Below are 18,301 nucleotides of genomic sequence, written 5' to 3'. Positions count from 1 at the left end.
CCTACAGGTAAGTCTCACTCTAGTGGTGCTAGAAGCATGAATAAGGACTGGTACCCATCTTCAGAAGAGGATGATACAAGTTTTGAAGCTAATGATGATGGAAATGAACCAATGTCTTTTGTAATCTCCTCTGGTAGAAGGAGGAGAGCTAAGAAAAGACCACCCACGGTCTGGTATGATGAAGAGAGGCTACATCTAGAGCAGCAATTCCAGCTTATGCTTTGTTTCAGTGATGTTTACCAATTTAGAGAGGCTCTTGTGAATTTGCATGTGAAACAACTTAGAAGATACAAATATCACAGGAACTGCAGTGATAGGATTATAGTGTGCTGTGATATAGAGGGTTGTCAGTTCCGCATGGTTGCAGCAAAGATCAGTAATGAGTCCACTTTCCGCATCAATAAGATGATATTGGAGCACACATGTCCCACCCAATCTGAGAAGGCAAGGATTAGCTCAAAGTGGCTTGGCAACAAAATGCTTGAAACTATCAGATTAGACCCCAACACTACTATCCCTGCCATAGTTGACAAGGCAAAGAGGCAGTTTGGTGTTGAGGTCCCGAAGATGATGGCATGGAGAGCAAAGAGGAGAGCAAAGGATATTGTGCTTGGAGATCACAAGAGGCAATACAAGAGGGTGGGAGATTATTTGGAGACTGTGAAAGCTAAAAATCCTAGATCTAGATGCATTGTCACTACTGTGGGTGGAAAAAGTAGAGAAAATCCAACTGCAGGACCAAGGTTTCATGGTCTTTTTTTATGTTTGGATGCATGCTTTGAGGGATTTTTGAATGGATGCGGGCCATTCAAAGGCCTAGATGGTTGTTTCATTAAGTTGACTAGTGGGGCACAAATACTAGCTGCTACTAGAAGGGATGCAAACAACAATATGTACCCCATAGTATTTGGAGTGGTTGGAGTTGAAGACACAGCAAATTGTTCCTGGTTTTTGACTCAATTGAAGTATGCCCTACGAGGGACGGAAGAGGGAAAATTTGGGAAGTACACATTCATGTCTGATAGACAGAAGGGTCTACTGAATGGAGTGACAGTAGTTTTTCCAAGCTGCCCTCATAGGTACTGCTTGAGGCACATTTATGCCAACTTTCAGAGAGAAGGATTCACAGGAGGAGACTTGAAGAAATGCATGGATGCAGCTGCATATGCTTACACTGAACATGACTTTCAGTTGGCAATGGATAACATGAAGGCTGAGTGCAAGGCTGCTTGGGAGTGGATGTCAAGGATTCCTCCTAAAGCTTGGTCAAGACATGCAATGGATACTAACTGCAAAACTGATCTGGTGGTCAATAATTTAAGTGAAGTTTTTAATAAGTACAAACTTGATGTGAGGAACAAGCCAATTGTCACTATGATCAGTGGGTTCAAAGACAAATTTCTGGTAAGGTATCACCAAAAGAGAGAGGGTGGACAAGTTGCAATATGGGAAATTGCACCAACCTATGCTGAGAAGTTAGAGATGAACAAGAAATATGCAAGGACTGCAAATCATTGATAGCTGGACCAGGTCTTTTCTAAGTATCTAGTGGGGACAAGACCTATTTTGTTGACACAAACCTAAAAAACATGTGGCTGTAGGAAATGGGAGCTCACTGGAATTCCTTGCAACCATGGTTGTTCTGCCATCTATAGGTCTAAACAGCTACCACGGGACCATGTAAATGAATTCTTAGAAAAGGCTATGTATTTGGAGTCATACAAGCCTATAATTTACCGAGTTCCTGGTCCATATTGTTGGGTGAAAACTGCAACTCTTGACATTGACCCACCTCAGTTCAAAGAAGACAAGAAGGGAGCAGCAGAAGATAAAAGGAAGAAAGGAAGGTTTGAGCCTCCTCAAGCAAAGCACACATCAAGGATGGCTACTATAACTTGTAGTAACTGCAAGTTGCAGGACCACAAATACACAAGTTGTGGAAAGCCATTGAGGCCTGATCTGCAAATTAGGAGGAACAAGCACATGGTATGTTCTTTTTGACTTCCTTCTTTGTCTCATCATTCATTAATTATCACCGATTAGGAAGAATAATTGCAGAAAAACAGAACAGCCCTTGCATGGCAGCAAGGTGGTAGTTCAACGTCTACTACTGGATCTAGGGGTGCAAGCTCTACATCTTCTTCAAGGGGTTCATCTGCTGCTGCTTCAAGGGGTTCATCTGCTGCTGCTTCAAGGGGTTCATCTGCTGTTGGTGCTAGGGGTTCATCTTTTGGTACATCTAGTGCTGGTGCAAGAAGAGGTGCAAAAATAGGTGCAAGAAACTTCAATCCTCCAAGAAGTACCGCAGAAGATTCAAGTAGGCCAAAGAGGACAAGATATATGAGCTCAAGGATGGAGGGGTACTTTTATGCCAGTGGGAACTACTGAGAGTTCATATTTCACTATGTATCCAAGTGTATGTGCACTTTATGTATGCCATTTATGATATTGAACTTAAGTACTGCTAGAACCTATTTGACTATGCATCCAAGTGAATGTGCACTTTATCTATGACATTTATGATATTGAACAAATTCATGCCATAAGTTCAAATAGAAATTCAGTCCAACTTCAGTACTACAAATTCAGTTCAAATTCATGCCATAAGTTCAAAATTTCTAGTCTTGGAGCTAAACTGGATAATTCAGTATAAATTCAACCATTACAACAGTATAGTGCCAAAAGTTCTTATTACATAATTAAAATTCATCACAGATCTCCTTCAACTTCTTGATCTTCTCCTTATAGCCATGCTTCTGTTTCATCAAATCAGAAATGATGTACTCCAGCTTTTTCTTCGCTTGCTTCAATTGGTCTCTCTCTACCACAAGTTGGTCCCTCTCCTTCTCTGCCTTTTGGTGCAACCATGTTCTGCCAACTCTTTCGTCTCAATCTCCCCTTTCAGATCACTAAGAGCTAACCTAGCATTGCCTAGTTAACTAATAGCCTCCTCCTTGTCAACCACCATTTTTGCAAAATCAAGTTTGAAAAATCTAAGTTGTTCCTCCTTCTTCCTCTTTTATCCAATTACTCTAAAATTTTCTTCACCAAGCTTAACATTGTCTCTCAGCCTGTCCTCGTTTTCTTTGTCATACATGCTCCACAATTCAGCTATGCAGAACTGTATAGCCACTAACCACTCATGGTCTATCCAGTCAAGATAGCTCCACTTTTGGTCTGCGTAAATTAAAATAAAATCAATAATAAATATATGTTGTTATTGATTATAACATCAACAACATTATTTGCACCAAATAATCTAATAGAGCATAATTTCGTACTCGCAGTAACAATTTTTCACACTTCTAGCAAGAGACTTTTTCCTTTGCTCAAGCAAGAAAATGTTGACCAATGTCCATAGATTGAAATACAACTAGCCTGAGGCAAGGCTCTAGATGTAGACAGCGAGAAGATAGTTCATGAGCAATGCCACTCCATTCATAGCATGAGATAGTCCTAGGAAGCTAAAAATTGAACAAATACGAGCTGTTAAGAAATCCCCAAATGAAGAGACCTAAACCTAACCGTAAATGATGAATCCCTAAATGAACTTACCTGGCTAGTCACTGACTCATTATACAAATAAGAACTTGACCCCTCGCTCCAACAAACCATGGCAGAGTGGCGGAGCGGCGGTGAGACGACGGTGATGGCGGTGGTGGGCGTCGTGGTGGAGACACAGTGGGCGTTCTATTGTGGTCTGGTCCGACCAGCGACCCGTGCGGGCCACTCATACACGGGGAATAAACGACTGTCTGTCGTCGTTAGATGGCGCGCTTCAGCCCGCGCCATGTCGACCCGACAGGTCGGCCCTACCTGTTGGTTTGGCTGTTTTCGACACCAAATCGGCCAGTGAGTGCTTCGCGTTACTCATTAGGCTCAAAAATGGTGGTTCTGTGTGACTTGGTTCAAAACTGGTACTGACCGGTTACCCTAGACCCAAGTGTGGTGGTTTTGGGTAAGTAACTCCGTATTTAACCATGCTATATTGTTTGTTATACTTGAGATGGGTTAATTAGTGGTGACGATGATAAAACATAGGCTTGTTTCTCAAAAGTTTTGTAGATGCCACCTAAGAGCTTTCGCCCTGCCAGGGCTTGAGAGCTAATGCTGCTAACTGTTGGAAATATGCCCTAGAGGAAATAATAAATTGGTTATTATTATATTTCCTTGTTCATGATAATCGTTTATTATCCATGCTAGAATTGTATTGATTGTCCCTAGTGAGCCTCTAGTTGACAAGCTCGTTGATCAAAGATGGTCAAGGTTTCCTGGCCATAGACAAGCGTTGTCACTTGATAACGGGATCACATCATTAGGAGAATGATGTGATGGGAAAGAACCAAACTATGAACGTAGCATATGATCGTGTGAGTTTATTGTTACTGTTTTCTGCATGTCAATGTATGTGTTCCTATGACCATGAGATCATGCAACTCCCGGACAAAGGAGGAATACCTTGTGTGTATCAAACGTCGCAACGTTAGTGGGTGACTATAAAGGTGCTCTATAGGTATCTCCTAAGGTGTGTGTTGGGTTGGCATGGATCAAGACTGGGATTTGTCACTCCGTGTGATGGAGAGGTATCTCGGGTCCCACTCGATAATACAACATCACAACAAGCTTTGCAAGCAATGTGACTAAGGAGTTAGTCACGGGATCTTGTATTACGGACCGAGTAAAGAGACTTGCCGGTAAAGAGATTGAACTAGGTATAGAGATACCGACGATCGAATCTCGGGCAAGTGACATACCGAAGGACAAAGGGAACATCATACGGGATTAACTGAATCCTTGACATAGAGGTTCAACCGATAGAGATCTTCGTAGAATATGTAGGACCCAATATGGACATCCAGGTCCCGTTATTGGTTATTGACCGGAGAATTTGTCACGTCATGTTTGCATAGTTCTCGAACCCGCAGGGTCTGCAAACTTAAGGTTCAGTGACGTTTCGATGTAGTTGAGTTATAGGTGTTGGTAACCGAAGGTTTTTCGGAGTCCCAGATGAGATCTTGGACGTCACGAGGAGCTCCGGAATGGTCCGAAGGTAAATATTGATATATAGGAAGTCCTGTTTTGGTCACCAAAGTTTTTTCGGGCTCATCGGTAGTGTACCGGGAGTGCCGGGAGGGTACCGGGGGCCATCAGGAGGGGTGTCTCGACCAAAAAGACCTCATGGGCTGTGGGAGGAGTCAAACCAGCCCCTAGTGGGCTGGCCAAACCAACCACTAAGGCCCGTGCGGCTAGGGGTGGGAAAAACCCAAAGGAAAGGAAGGAAGGATTCCAAGTAGGAAAGGAATCCTACTTGGAGTAGGATTGGAGGGAGGAAGAGGTTGCCGGAGGAGGAGCACCGTGAGGAGGAGGTCACCGGAGAAGGAGCACCATGAGGAGGAGGTCGCCGGAGGAGGAGCACCGTGAGGAGGAGTTCACCGGAGGAGGAGCACCGTAAGGAGGAGGAGGTCGCCGGAGAGGAGGAGATGGAGTGGAGGAGAGGAGGAGAGGAGGAGATGGAGTGGAGGAGATGGAATGGAGGAGAGGAGCGGAAGAATGAAGGTGTAAGTGGCTGGCCGGCCCTTTTAGCCCAACTTAGCAGTGGCGCACCTTGCACTCGTGCGCCATTGCTATTATTTTGAATTGTGAAGGTGGGAAAATGGTAGTGGCGCACCTTGCACTGGTGCGCCATTTCTATGCTACATAGTAGTGGCGCACCTAGGCGTGGTGCGCCATTACTATGTATTTATTTTTTTTCATTTTTTTTGCATTTTTTTGCCTCCAGATCTTAAAAGCATCATAACTTTTTTCCTGTTAGGTTTTTGGTGATTCTAAAAATCTTCAACGCGGTTCCCCCGGATGAATTTGGATGTAACTTTTCGAATAGATGATTTTTCATATAATTTTTTTTTTCATCGGAGGTCGTATGCAAAAGTTACGGCCATTTTAAACATTGCAAAATAAAATAAAATTCATGTTTGTTAATTTTCCAAACAACTAGAACACATAACACATGGGCATTTATTTTGATTTTTTTTTGAATCTTTTCTCATTTTTTTTAAACATAAAAGGCGATCCGGGGGGTGTTTGTGTGTGTGACGTTAGTAATGGCGCACCAGGCCTAGGTGCGCCACTCCTATGTAGCATAGCAATGGCGCACCTAGGTATGGTGCGCCATTGCTATGTCTGGTGGGGGGGTGGACTAAAAAATAGCAATGGCGCACCACGCCTAGGTGCGCCACTACTATGTAGCATAGCAGTGGCGCACCTAGGTGTGGTGCGCCATTGCTATGTCTGGTGGGGGTGGGGGATGGACCAAAATATTGATGGGGAACGTCGCATGGGAAACAAAAATTTTCCTACGCGCACGAAGACCTATCATAGTGATGTCCATCCACGAGAGGGGATTTCCGATCTACGTACCCTTGTAGACCGCACAACAGGAAGCGTTGAGAAACGCAGTTGATGTAGTGGAACATCCTCACATCCCTCGATCCGCCCCGTGAACCGTCCCACGAACCGTCCCGCGATGTGTCCCACGATCCTATCCAATCTAGTGCCAAACGGATGGCACCTCCGCGTTCAACACACGTATAGCTCGACGATGATATCGGCCTTCTTGATCCAGCAAGAGAGACGGAGAGGTAGATGAGTTCTTCGGCAGCGTGACGGCGCTCCGGAGGTTGGTGATGATCTATCTCAGCACGGCTCCGCCCGAGCTCCGCAGAAATACGATCTAGAGGAAAAACCGTGGAGGTATGTGGTCGGGCTGCCGTGGCAAAGTTGTCTCAATTTTTGTTTCCCATGCGACTTTCCCCAACATTGAGTGGTTCATGATCCAATTCCACTAGCTCAAGTCCGATCATCACGTGAGTTCATGATAGTTTCAGTGGTAAGCATCCCTATGCTAATCATATCAACTACATGATTCATGATCGACCTTTCGGTCTCATGTGTTCAGAGGCCATGTCTGCACATGCTAGACTCGTCAAGCTTAACCCGAGTGTTCCGCGTGTGCAACTGTTTTGCACCCGTTGTATGTGAACGTTTAGTCTATCACACCCGATCATCACGTGGTGTCTCGAAACGACGAACTGTAGCAACGGTGCACAGTCGGGGAGAACACAATTTCGTCTCTTAATTTTAGTGAGAGATCACCTCATAATGCTACCGTCGTTCTAAGCAAAATAAGGTGCATAAAAGGATTAACATCACATCCAATTCATAAGTGACATGATATGGCCATCATCATGTGCTTCTTGATCTCCATCACAAAAGCACCGACACGATCTTCTTGTCGCCGGCGCCACACCATGATCTCCATCAACGTGTCGCCATCGGGGTTGTCGTGCTACTCATGCTATTACTACTAAAGCTATGTCCTAGCAATATAGTAAACGCATGTGCAAGCACAAACATTAGTTTGAAGACAACCCTATGGCTCTAGCCGGTTGCCGTACCATCGACGTGCAAGTCGATATTAACTATTACAACATGATCATCTCATACATACAATATATCACATCACATCGTCGGCCATATCACATCACAAGCATACCCTGCAAAAACAAGTTAGACGTCCTGTAATTGTTGTTGCATGTTTTACGTGGTTGCCATGGGTATCTAGTAGGATCGCATCTTACTTACGCAAACACCACAACAGGGATGTATGAATTGCTATTTAACCTCTCTCCAAGGACCTCCTCGGTCAAATCCGATTCAACTAAAGTTGGAGAAACCGACACTCGCCAGTCATCTTTGAGCAACGGGGTTGCTCGTAGCGATGAAACCAGTCTCTCGTAAGCGTACGAGTAATGTCGGCCTGAGCCGCTTCGATCCAACAATACCGCGGAATCAAGAAAAGACTAAGGAGGGCAGCAAATCGCACATCACCGCCCACAAAAAATTTTGTGTTCTACTCGAGATGACATCTACGCATGAACCTAGCTCTGATACCACTGATGGGGAACGTCGCATGGGAAACAAAAAATTTCCTACACGCACGAAGACCTATCATGGTCATGTCCATCTACGAGAGGGGATTTCCGATCTACGTACCCTTGTAGATCGCACAGCAGGAAGCGTTAAAAACGCGGTTGATGTAGTGTAACGTCCTCACGTCCCTCGATCCATGCTGCGAACCGTCCCACGAACCGTCTCGCGATCCGTCCCACGATCCGCTCCGATCTAGTGTCGAACGGACGGAACCGCCGCGTTCAGCACACGTACAGCTCGACGATGATCTCGGCCTTCTTGATCCAGCAAGAGAGACGGAGTGGTAGATGAGTTCTCCGGCAGCGTGACGACGCTCCGGAGGTTGGTCATGATCTATCTCAGCAGGGCTCCGCCCGAGCTCCGCAGAAATACGATCTAGAGGAAAAGCCGTGGAGGTATGTGGTCGGGCTGCCGTGGCAAAGTTGTCTCAAATCAGCCCTAATACCTCAGTATATATAGGAGGGAGGGGGAGGGACCTGCCTTGAGGCTCAAGAGAGCCCCAAGGGGTTGGCCGAAGGGGGGGAGGAGGAGTCCTCCTCCAATCCTTGTCCAACTAGGATTGGAAGGTGGAGTCCATCCCTTCCTTCCCACTTCCTTTTTTTTCTTTTTCCTTTGATTTTTAATCCTCCCGTGCATAGGGCCTCTTGGGCTGTCCCACCAGCCCACTAAGGCCTGGTGCGGCCCCCCTAAGGCCTATGGGCTTCCCCCGGGTGGGCTGGCCCATCCCGGTGAACATCCGGAACCCATTCGTCACTCCCGGTACATTCCCCGTAATGCCGAAAACTTTCCGGTAATCAAATGAGGCAAACCTATATATCAATCTTCGTCTCCGGACCATTCCAAAAACCCTCGTGACGTCCGTGATCTCATCCGGGACTCCGAACAACATTCGGTAACCAACCATATAACTCAAATACGCATAAAACATCGCCGAACCTTAATCGTGCAGACCCTGCGGGTTCGAGAACTATGTAGACATGACCCGAGGGACTCCTCGGTCAATATCCAATAGCAGGACCTGGATGCCCATATTGGATCCTACATATTCTACGAAGATCTTATCGATTGAACCTCAGTGCCAAGGATTCATATAATCCCGTATGTCATTCCCTTTGTCCTTCGGTACTTTACTTGCACGAGATTCGATCGTCAGCATCCGCATACCTATTTCAATCTCGTTTACTAGCAAGTCCCTTTACTCGTTCCGTAATACAAGATCCCGTGGCTTACACTAAGTCACATTGCTTGCAAGACTTGTGTGTGATGTTGTATTACCGAGTGGGCCCCGAGATACCTCTCCGTCACACAGAGTGACAAATCCCAGTCTTGATCCATACTAACTCAACGGGCACCTTCAGAGATACCTGTAGAGCATCTTTATAGTCACCCAGTTACGTTGTGACGTTTGATACACACAAGGCATTCCTCCGGTGCCAGTGAGTTATATGATCTCATGGTCATAGGAATAAATACTTGACACGTAGAGAACAGTAGCAACAAAATGACACGATCAACATGCTACATTCATTAGTTTGGGTCTAGTCCATCACATGATTCACCCAATGATGTGATCCAGTTATCAAGCAAAAACACCTTGTACATAGTCAAAAGACCTTGACTATCCTTGATCAACTGGCTAGCCAACTAGAGGCTTGCTAGGGACAGTGTTTTGTCTATGTATCCACACATGTATCTATGTCTTCATTCAACACAATTATAGCATGGATAATAAACGATTATCTTGATACAGGAATTATAGTAATAACTTATTTATCATTTCCTCTAGGGCATAATTCCAACAGTCTCGCACTTGCACTAGAGTCAATAATCTAGTCCTCACATCGTCATGTGAATTACATTGTAATAAATCTAACACCCATACAGTTTTGGTGTTGATCATGCTTTGTCTGTGGAAGAGGTTTAGTCAGCGGGTTTGCCACATTCAGATCCATGTGCACTTTGCAGATATTCACGTCCTCCTCCTCGACGTAGTCGCGGATGAGGTTGAAGCGTCGTTTGATGTGTCTGGTCTTCTTGTGAAACCGTGGTTCCTTTGCTAAGGCAATGGCACCCGTGTTGTCACAAAACAGGGTTATTTGATTCAGTGCACTCGGCACCACTCCAAGATCCGTCATGAACTGCTTCATCCAGACACCCTCCTTAGCCGCCTCCGAGGCAGCCATGTACTCCGCTTCACATGTAGAATCAGCTACAACGCTTTTCTTGGAACTGCACCAGCTTACCGCACCCCCATTAAGAATAAATACGTATCTGGTCTGCAACTTAGAGTCGTCCGGATCTGTGTCAAAGCTTGCATCGACGTAACCTTTTATGGCGAGCTCTTTGTCACCTCCATATACGAGAAACATCTCCTTAGTCCTTTTCAGGTACTTCAGGATATTCTTGACCGCCGTCCAGTGATCCACTCCTGGATTACTCTGGAACCTGCCTGCCATACTTATGGCGAGGCTAACGTCCGGTCTAGTGCACAGCATTGCATACATGATAGCACCTATGGCTGAATCATAGGGGACGGAACTCATTCTCTTTCTATCTTCCTCAGTTGCTGGGCACTGAGTCTTACTCAATTTTATACCTTGTAATACTGGCAAGAACCCTTTCTTGGACTGATCCATTTTGAACTTCTTCAAAACTTTATCAAGGTATGTGCTTTGTGAAAGTCCTATCAGGCGTTTCGATCTATCCCTATAGATCTTAATGCCTAGAATGTAAGAAGCTTCTCCTAGGTCCTTCATAAAGAAACTTTTATTCAAGTAACCTTTTATGCTCTCCCAAAGCTCCACGTTGTTTCCAATCAGCAATATGTCATCCACATATAATATTAGAAACACCATAGAGCTCCCACTCACTTTCTTGTAAATACAGGATTCTCCAACCACGTGTATAAACCCAAATGCTTTGATCATCTCATCAAAACGTTTATTCCAACTTCGAGATGCTTGCACCAGTCCATAAATGGATCGGTGGAGCTTGCACACTTTGTTAGCATTTTTAGGATCGACAAAACCTTCGGGTTGCATCATATACAACTCTTCCTTAAGGAAACCGTTAAGGAACGCAGTTTTGACATCCTTGTGCCAGATTTCATAATCAAAAAATGCAGCTGTTGCTAACATGATTCGGATGGACTTAAGCATCGCTACCGGTGAGAATGTCTCATTGTAGTCAATTCCTTGAACTTGCGAAAAACCATTTGCCACAAGTCGAGCTTTATAAACGGTCACATTACTGTCAGCGTTCGTCTTCTTATTAAAGATCCATTTGTTCTGAATAGCATTGCGGCCTTCAGGTAGTACTTCCAAAGTCCACACTTTGTTTTCATACATAGATCCTATCTCGGACTTCATGGCCTCCAGCCATTTGTTGGAATCCGGGCCCACCATTGCTTCTTCATAATTCACAGGCTCATTGTTGTCCAACAACATAATTGATAAGACGGGATTACTGTACCACTCTGGAGTAGTACGCGGTCTGTCGACCTACGAGGTTCGACAGGAACTTGATCCGGAGTTTCATGATCATCATCATTAAGTTCCTCCTCAACCGGCGTCGCAATGACAGGGGTTTCCCCTTGCCCTGCGCCACCATCCAGAGGGATGAGAGGTTCGACAACCTCATCAAGTTCTATCTTCCTCCCACTCAATTCTCTCGAGAGAAACTCCTTCTCGGGAAAAGCTCCGTTCATAGCAACAAACACTTTGCCCTCGGATTTGAGATAGAAGGTATACCCAACTGTCTCTTTTGGGTAACCTATGAAGACGCACTTTTCCGCTTTGGGTTCCAGCTTTTCAGGCTGAAGCTTTTTGACATAAGCATCACATCCCCAAACTTTAAGAAACGACAACTTTGGTCTTTTTCCATACCATAGTTCGTATGGTGTCGTCTCAACGGATTTTGATGGTGTCTTATTTAAAGTGAATGGAGTTGTTTCTAATGCATAACCCCAAAACGATAACGACAAATCGATAAGAGACATCATAGATCGCACCATCTCTAATAAAGTACAATTACGACATTCAGAAACACCATTACGCTGTGGTTTCCGAGGCGGTGTCAAGTGTGAAACAATTCCACATTGTATTAAGTGAGCACCAAACTCGAAACTCAGATATTCACCCCCACGATCAGAGCGTAGGAACTTGATCTTCTTGTTACGATGATTGTCGACTTCACTCTGAAATTGTTTGAACTTTTCAAATGTTTTAGACTTGTGCTTCATCAAGTAGACATAACCATATCTACTCAAATCGTCAGTGAAGTTGAGAAAATAACGATATCCGCCGCGTGCCTCCACACTCATCGGACCACACACATCGGTATGTATGATTTCCAACAAGTCACTTTCACGCTCCATTGTTCCGGAGAAAGGAGTTTTAGTCATCTTGCCCATGAGGCATGGTTCGCACGTGTCAAGTGAATCAAAGTCAGGTGACTCCAAAAGTCCATCTGTATGGAGTTTCTTGATGCGCTTTACACCAATATGACCCAAGCGGCAGTGCCATAAAAACATGGCGCTATCATTGTTAACTCTAACTCTTTTGGTCTCAATGTTATGTATATGTGTATTATCACTATCAAGATTCAATATGAACAATCCTCTCACATTGGGTGCATGACCATAAAGAGATATTACTCATAGAAATAGAACAACCATTATTCTCTGACTTAAACGAGTAACCGTCTCACAATAAACAAGATCCAGATATAATGTTCATGCTTAACGCAGGCACTAAATAACATTTATTTAAGTTCATAACTAATCCTGATGGTAACTGAAGTGAAACTGTGCCGACGGCGATTGCATCAACCTTGGAACCATTTCCCACACGCATCGTCACTTCATCCTTTGCCAGCCTTCGCTTATTCCGCAGTTCCTGTTTCGAGTTGCAAATATGAGCAACAGAATCGGTATCGAATACCCAGGCACTACTACGAGAGCTGGTTAAGTACACATCAATAACATGTATATCGAATATACCTAATTTTTCCTTGGCCGCCTTCTTATCAGCCAGATACTTGGGGCAGTTGCGCTTCTAGTGACCCATACCCTTGCAATAATAGCACTCCGTTTCAGGCTCAGGTCCAGCTTTGGGTTTCTTCGTCGGAATGGCAACAGGCTTGCCGCTCTTCTTTGAATTACCCTTCTTTCCTTTGCCGTTTCTCTTGAAACTAGTGGTCTTATTCACCATCAACACTTGATGCTCTTTACGGAGTTCTGACTCTGCGACTTTCAGCATCGCGAATAACTCACCGGGTAACTTGTTCATCCCTTGCATGTTATAGTTCAACACAAAGCCCTTATAGCTTGGTGGCAGTGATTGAAGAATTTTGTCAGTGATAGCCTCTTGCGGGAGTTCAATCCCCAGCTCAGCTAGACGGTTTGAGTACCCAGACATTTTGAGCACATGTTCACTGACAGATGAATTCTCCTCCATCTTGCAAGCATAGAATTTATCGGAGGGCTCATACCTCTCGATCCGGGCGTTCTTCTGAAAGATAAACTTCAACTCCTGGAACATCTCATATGCTCCATGATGCTCAAAGCGACGTTGAAGTCCCGGCTGTAAGCCATACAAGACTGCACATTGAACTATTGAGTAGTCCTCCTTGCGTGCTAACCAAGGGTTCTTAGCATCTTGGTCAGCCGCGGTGGGTGGTTCATCTCCTAGCGTAGCATTAAGGACATAATCCTTCTTCTCAGCTTGCAGGGGCTACTTAAGATTACGAGCCCAGTCTACAAAGTTGCTTCCATCATCTTTCAACTTAGCTTTCTCTAGGAACATATTAAAATTCAGGATGACTGTCATGGGAGCCATTGATCTACAACACAAATATTTTCAAAGTGGACTTAGACTATGTTCAAGATAATTAGAGTTTAACTACTCAAATTACTTGCTAAACTCCCACTCAAAAAGTACATCTCTCTAGTCATTTGAGTGTTGGAAATATGCCCTAGAGGCAATAATAAATTAGTTATTATTATATTTCTTTGTTCATGATAATTGTTTATTATCCATGCTATAATTGTATTGATTGGAAACACAGTGCATGTGTGGATACATAGACAAAACACTGTCCCTAGTAAGCCTCTAGTTGACTAGCTTGTTGATCAAAGATGGTCAAGTTTTCCTGACCATAGGCAAGTGTTGTCACTTGATAACGGGATCGCATCATTAGGAGAATCATGTGATGGACTAGACCCAAACTAATAGACGTAGCATGTTGATCGTGTCATTTTGTTGCTACTGTTTTCTGCGTGTCAAGTATTTGTTCCTATGACCATGAGATCATATAACTCACTGACACCGGAGGAATGCTTTGTGTGTATCAAACGTCGCAACGTAACTGGGTGACTATAAAGATGCTCTACAGGTATCTCCGAAGGTGTTCGTTAAGTTAGTATGGATCGAGACTGGGATATGTCACTCCGTGTGACGGAGAGGTATCTCGGGGCCCACTCGGTAATACAACATCACACACAAGCCTTGCAAGCAATGTGACTTAGTGTAAGTTGCGGGATCTTGTATTACGGAACGAGTAAAGAGACTTGCCGGTAAACGAGATTGAAATAGGTATGTGGATACTGACGATCGAATCTCGGGCAAGTAACATACCGAAGGACAAAGGGAATGACATACGGGATTATATGAATCCTTGGCACTGAGGTTCAAACAATAAGATCTTCGTAGAATATGTAGGATCCAATATGGGCATCCAGGTCCCGCTATTGGATATTGACCGAGGAGTCACTCGGGTCATGTCTACATAGTTCTCGAACCCGCAGGGTCCGCACACTTAAGGTTCGACGTTGTTTTATGCGTATTTGAGTTATATGGTTGGTTACCGAATATTGTTCGGAGTCCCGGATGAGATCCAGGATGTCACGAGGAGCTCCGGAATGGTCCGGAGGTAAAGATTGATATATAGGAAGTCCTGTTTTGGTCACTGGAAAAGTTTCGGGCTCATCGGTAGTGTACCGGGAGTGCCGGGAGGGTTCCGGGGACCATCGGGAGGGGTGTCACGCCCCAAGGGGTCTCATGGGCTATGGGAAGAGATAAACCAGACCCTAGTGGGCTGTAATAAGTTCCCACTAAGGCCCATAAGGTTTGAGAAGGAAAAAACACAAGGTGGAAAGAGTTTCCAAGTGGGAAGGTGGAATCCTACTCCAAGTAGGATTGGAGTAGGACTCCTCCACCTCCAATTTCGACCAAACCTTGAGGGTTTGAGGCTTCCTCTTTCCTCCCCCTCCCTCCTATATATACTGAGGTATTAGGGCTGATTTGAGACAACTTTTGCCACGGCAGCCCGACCACATACCTCCACGGTTTTTCCTCTAGATCGCGTTTCTACGGAGCTCGGGCGGAGCCCTGCTGAGATTAGATCACCACCAACCTCTGGAGCGCCGTCACGCTGCCGGAGAACTCATCTACCTCTCCGTCTCTCTTGCTGGATCAAGAAGGCCGAGATCATCGTTGAGCTGTACGTGTGCTGAACGCGGAGGTGCCGTCCGTTCGGCACTAGATCATGGGATGGATCGCGGGACGGTTCGTGGGACGGTTCACGGGGCGGATCGAGGGACGTGAGGACGTTCCACTACATCAACCGTGTTTCTTAACGCTTCTGCTGTGTGATCTACAAGGGTACGTAGATCGGAAATCCCCTCTCGTAGATGGACATCACCATGATAGGTCTTCGTGCGCGTAGGAAAATTTTTGTTTCCCATGCGACTTTCCCCAACATTGAGTGGTTCATGATCCAATTCCACTAGCTCAAGTCCGATCATCACGTGAGTTCATGATAGTTTCAGTGGTAAGCATCCCTATGCTAATCATATCAACTACATGATTCATGATCGACCTTTCGGTCTCATGTGTTCCGAGGCCATGTCTGCACATGCTAGACTCGTCAAGCTTAACCCGAGTGTTCCGCGTGTGCAACTGTTTTGCACCCGTTGTATGTGAACGTTTAGTCTATCACACCCGATCATCACGTGGTGTCTCGAAACGACGAACTGTAGCAACGGTGCACAGTCGGGGAGAACACAATTTCGTCTCTTAATTTTAGTGAGAGATCACCTCATAATGCTACCGTCGTTCTAAGCAAAATAAGGTGCATAAAAGGATTAACATCACATCCAATTCATAAGTGACATGATATGGCCATCATCATGTGCTTCTTGATCTCCATCACAAAAGCACCGACACGATCTTCTTGTCGCCGGCGCCACACCATGATCTCCATCAACGTGTCGCCATCGGGGTTGTCGTGCTACTCATGCTATTACTACTAAAGCTATGTCCTAGCAATATAGTAAACGCATGTGCAAGCACAAACATTAGTTTGAAGACAACCCTATGGCTCTAGCCGGTTGCCGTACCATCGACGTGCAAGTCGATATTAACTATTACAACATGATCATCTCATACATACAATATATCACATCACATCGTCGGCCATATCACATCACAAGCATACCCTGCAAAAACAAGTTAGACGTCCTGTAATTGTTGTTGCATGTTTTACGTGGTTGCCATGGGTATCTAGTAGGATCGCATCTTACTTACGCAAACACCACAACAGGGATGTATGAATTGCTATTTAACCTCTCTCCAAGGACCTCCTCGGTCAAATCCGATTCAACTAAAGTTGGAGAAACCGACACTCGCCAGTCATCTTTGAGCAACGGGGTTGCTCGTAGCGATGAAACCAGTCTCTCGTAAGCGTACGAGTAATGTCGGCCTGAGCCGCTTCGATCCAACAATACCGCGGAATCAAGAAAAGACTAAGGAGGGCAGCAAATCGCACATCACCGCCCACAAAAAATTTTGTGTTCTACTCGAGATGACATCTACGCATGAACCTAGCTCTGATACCACTGATGGGGAACGTCGCATGGGAAACAAAAAATTTCCTACACGCACGAAGACCTATCATGGTCATGTCCATCTACGAGAGGGGATTTCCGATCTACGTACCCTTGTAGATCGCACAGCAGGAAGCGTTAAAAACGCGGTTGATGTAGTGTAACGTCCTCACGTCCCTCGATCCATGCTGCGAACCGTCCCACGAACCGTCTCGCGATCCGTCCCACGATCCGCTCCGATCTAGTGTCGAACGGACGGAACCGCCGCGTTCAGCACACGTACAGCTCGACGATGATCTCGGCCTTCTTGATCCAGCAAGAGAGACGGAGTGGTAGATGAGTTCTCCGGCAGCGTGACGACGCTCCGGAGGTTGGTCATGATCTATCTCAGCAGGGCTCCGCCCGAGCTCCGCAGAAATACGATCTAGAGGAAAAGCCGTGGAGGTATGTGGTCGGGCTGCCGTGGCAAAGTTGTCTCAAATCAGCCCTAATACCTCAGTATATATAGGAGGGAGGGGGAGGGACCTGCCTTGAGGCTCAAGAGAGCCCCAAGGGGTTGGCCGAAGGGGGGGAGGAGGAGTCCTCCTCCAATCCTTGTCCAACTAGGATTGGAAGGTGGAGTCCATCCCTTCCTTCCCACTTCCTTTTTTTTCTTTTTCCTTTGATTTTTAATCCTCCCGTGCATAGGGCCTCTTGGGCTGTCCCACCAGCCCACTAAGGCCTGGTGCGGCCCCCCTAAGGCCTATGGGCTTCCCCCGGGTGGGCTGGCCCATCCCGGTGAACATCCGGAACCCATTCGTCACTCCCGGTACATTCCCCGTAATGCCGAAAACTTTCCGGTAATCAAATGAGGCAAACCTATATATCAATCTTCGTCTCCGGACCATTCCAAAAACCCTCGTGACGTCCGTGATCTCATCCGGGACTCCGAACAACATTCGGTAACCAACCATATAACTCAAATACGCATAAAACATCGCCGAACCTTAATCGTGCAGACCCTGCGGGTTCGAGAACTATGTAGACATGACCCGAGGGACTCCTCGGTCAATATCCAATAGCAGGACCTGGATGCCCATATTGGATCCTACATATTCTACGAAGATCTTATCGATTGAACCTCAGTGCCAAGGATTCATATAATCCCGTATGTCATTCCCTTTGTCCTTCGGTACTTTACTTGCACGAGATTCGATCGTCAGCATCCGCATACCTATTTCAATCTCGTTTACTAGCAAGTCCCTTTACTCGTTCCGTAATACAAGATCCCGTGGCTTACACTAAGTCACATTGCTTGCAAGACTTGTGTGTGATGTTGTATTACCGAGTGGGCCCCGAGATACCTCTCCGTCACACAGAGTGACAAATCCCAGTCTTGATCCATACTAACTCAACGGGCACCTTCAGAGATACCTGTAGAGCATCTTT

This window comes from Hordeum vulgare, chromosome 2H, assembly GCF_904849725.1.
Source record: "Hordeum vulgare subsp. vulgare chromosome 2H, MorexV3_pseudomolecules_assembly, whole genome shotgun sequence".
Classification (NCBI taxonomy): Eukaryota; Viridiplantae; Streptophyta; class Magnoliopsida; order Poales; family Poaceae; genus Hordeum; species Hordeum vulgare.
The sequence above is the reverse complement of the archived record's forward strand: the minus strand, read 5'-3'. Positions refer to the sequence as shown.